Genomic DNA, 3,702 nt, shown 5'->3' on the forward strand with positions numbered 1-3,702 from the left:
TGATGGTATCCATCCGGATGTCGATGCAGGCACAGTCACTCTTTCTGAGGCCCTAGGGTTTAAAGATAACAATGGTCATGTAAATAAATCTGCAGTGGAAGTCAGCAAAAAGCGATTGGAGGATTGGTGGCTGAAAAGCAGAGATGTGGAATAAGGTTAGAATAGTAGGAAACCGTAGGCAAAGGTGATGGAGAATATTAATGAGAATTGCCAACACAGTAAACAAAAAAATAATAAATAAAGAAAAGCTGAGCATGGTGGCAATTTCCACCACCCCGTTTCAAAGGGGGCGCTCCTATCCATCCATCCATCCATCCATCCTGGCAAGCGCGCGCTCGCTCGCAGCAGCTCGGCTAGTAGCTGGTGGTCAGGCAGGTATGCTCCTCAAGTTATTCGGGCCCTACGAGGTTTAATCTTACATCAGACATTTATGGAAGAAAGGCAGATAGTCCTCTCTTGTAAAGTCATAAACGTTCCGTGTGACGTATGGCTGGGATGCGTTCACTGTAGCTCACATAGGCATGTGAAAAGTCTGATTGCATTAGAAATATATACAAAATGGCTTTATCTGCAATAATTCGCAAATATTTCCGAGAAAACGCAAAGCTGCACTGGTGGAATTGAGGGAGCCGTGGACGAAAGCAACACCATCGTAGTTCCAAAACTTGTGCAGTGCCCAGAGCTCAGATGGTTTAGGGACTTCGCTTAGCTGAAACGCATAATTCTCGCGAGGCTGACATTACTCCGCTGCTTCCTCATTCTGGGACGTAGTAATCGGTGATATATCCCCTTGTGCGCACTGCCTCTTGGCCGACAGGTCGCTGGGCACTTGCGAAGACGTTCTTTTTCTTGCAGGCCTCTCGCGTGAGGGCTTTTTGGACAGATACGCGGGAAGGTTGGGTAAATTTTTGGTTCTGCATCTGGCGAAAGAAATGGCTTGCCACGTGGTATGCGCACCTCCTTGCCGTGAAACCAAAAAAAGATATGATACTGAAAGATAACCAAGGTGCCCTGATCCCACTAAACGAATGTTGCACATTATTAAATCGTACTTTTTCTCTGTCATTCGTAACAACCACGCCAGTTACTCTTCCCGACATGCCTACCTTTGACTCCCAGTTGATGGATACCATCACTATTGACTATTGAATTCATAAACTTATTGATAGTGCTAAAGTGTCATCCTCTGCAGGTGCCGATGGTATCCGCAACAAGATGTTGAAAAGCACTATTACTTATTCTTCACTCATGTTGTCCGAAATTTTTACTCAGTCATTGCAGGCCGGCATGCTCCCTGACGACTGGAAGGTGGGCAAGGTGGTTCCAGTACGCAAGTCTGGTGATGTTCACAGCCCTTTTAACTACAGACCAATATCATTAGCTTCCATTCCATGCAAATTACTTGAACATGTAATTTATTCTGCCCTCATGAGTCACCTTGAGTCCAATTATTTTTTCACACCCCGTCAACATGGTTTTCGAAGAAATCATTCATGTGAAACACAGTTAATCGCATTTACTAACGACCTTTTTGCAGCTTTGGATCGTTCTCCGATTGTTGATTGCATATTCATTGACCTTGCTAAAGCCTTCGATACCGTGTCTCACCCTCTTCTACTTCTCAAACTCAGCAAACTAAACATAGATTGTGATGTATTAAAATGGATTGAATGTTTTTTGGCCGCTCGTACTCAGTATGTAACAGTTAATGACCATGATTCTAATCTTTCTTCAGTAACATCGGGCGTTCCTCAAGGATCTGTTCTGGGACCTCTGCTTTTCCTAATCTATATTAATGACCTTCCTGATCTCATAACATCATCTATCAGGTTGTTCGCTAACGACTGTGCAATATACAGAGAAATTTCCAGCCCATCCGATACCTTGGTTCTTCAGTCTGACATTAATAACATTTCTGCTTGGTGCGACACTTGGCTGATGAGGCTTAATGTATCTAAATGTAAAGCAATGAAAGTAACACGAATGCCTTACAAAGCTAACCCGCATCCATATATTCTAAATGACTCCCCCTTAGCTTTTGTTTCTGCATATAAGTATCTTGGCGTATACATTACCAATGACCTCTCATGGAAAACGCATATCGAACACATAACTAACAATGCTAATCGCATGCTTGGTTTCCTTCGCCGTAACTTTTCACTTGCTCCGATTAGTTTAAAACTACTACTGTACAAAACGGTCGTCCGATCTAAAATAGAATATGCGTCTTCTGTATGGGACCCTAACATTAACTCACTGATTAACATTTTAGAATCAATTCAGAATCGTTCAGCCCGTTTTATTTTGTCTAACTACTCGCGTTTCTCTAGCGTCACACTCATGAAGAGAACTCTAGACCTTCCAGATCTTTCACTCCGGCGTCATCTTTCTAGACTTTTCACTTTCCAAAAAATATATTACACAAATCAATCGCTAAAACAAAGTCTTTTCGCTGTTCCAAGTTATGTATCATCTCGCATTGATCACCGACTCAAAGTGAGTGTTCCAAGTTGCAGAACTAACCAGTATTTTTATTCTTTCCTGCCCAAGAACAGCTCAGACTGGAACCACCTGCCCGCCAGCATCGTCTCCATCTCTGAACCAGAAGTTTTTAGATCTGCTCTTCTTCATCACCTGTGTTAACTATACTCTCCTTATTGTATTTTATTTGTATAAGCATACTTATCACTCCTATCTGTAACGCCTCAACGGCCCTGACAGTAACGAAATAAATAAATAAATAAATAAATAAATAAATAAATAAATAAATAAATAAATAAATAAATAAATAAATAAATAAATAAATAAATAAATAAATAAATAAATAAATAAATAAATAAATAAATAAATAAATAAATAAATAAATAAATAAATAAATAAATAAATAAATAAATAAATAAATAAATAAATAAATAAATAGATGATATGCACTTAGTCTCTTAATATGTACTTCTCTTCAAAATGCAGCTCACACACGGCATCCGTCATTTCTATGGGCTTGTCCGCACGATGTAAGTTGCGCTGCCATGTGCGGCGCCTTGCTTCGTCTTCAGGAACCCCGAATAATGATAACTTCGGAGCATCCTTCACTCCACTGCAGCCGGTCCTACATCCAGGAGCAAAACAATAGTTCCTCCGCCGAGGTTTGCTCATCTCGTAATATCATGGGCTGCACAGCGCAGCAGAGCTGAAATCAAGACGCACATGAATTAACGTACGGAGGAAAAACGCTTGCCCACGACGATCTTGTTGAAAGCATCGCGCGTATCCTACGTATATGCGTGTACGTTCTAAGATTCCCGCGCTAAGTGTTCCGTTTCTCGTACGGTCAGTGGATGGCCCCTACCTGTTTCCTGGAGAAAGTCACGGGGTACACTGAATTGTCTTCTGACAATGGAATTTGGGGAATTACGCCTATGTTAAACAGCATAACAGAGCATGACACACTAAAATGCACTCCAAGGCAGAGCGCGCTCCCCGTGTAACAAGCCGGCGCCTATCGCAGCGAGCTCCGGAGTATGAGGGGGCTGCCAAGTGAAAGGCGCAGCAGCGCCGCCGCGCTGCGGCCCAAGATTTCGGCGCCGCCTGCTTCACGCGCTCCGCTGGCGCGGAGCTTCACTCGCCCCACTACTCCTAATTCTAGTACACTATACCCTTGTATACCGCCGCTCCAGCATCACGTGTTCACTACAGCGAAACTAG

The 3,702-nt window shown here is 42.6% G+C and overlaps 1 pseudogene; it reads right to left on the minus strand.

The window, feature by feature from the left end:
* Nucleotides 1-541: 541 nt before the first annotated feature.
* On the minus strand, nt 542-3,153 carry LOC149331038 (uncharacterized; annotated as a pseudogene).
* Nucleotides 3,154-3,702: the final 549 nt, after the last annotated feature.

Source organism: Amblyomma mixtum, chromosome 9 (genome assembly GCF_055824585.1).
Source record: "Amblyomma mixtum isolate Tamu chromosome 9, ASM5582458v1, whole genome shotgun sequence".
NCBI classification, from domain to species: domain Eukaryota; kingdom Metazoa; phylum Arthropoda; class Arachnida; order Ixodida; family Ixodidae; genus Amblyomma; species Amblyomma mixtum.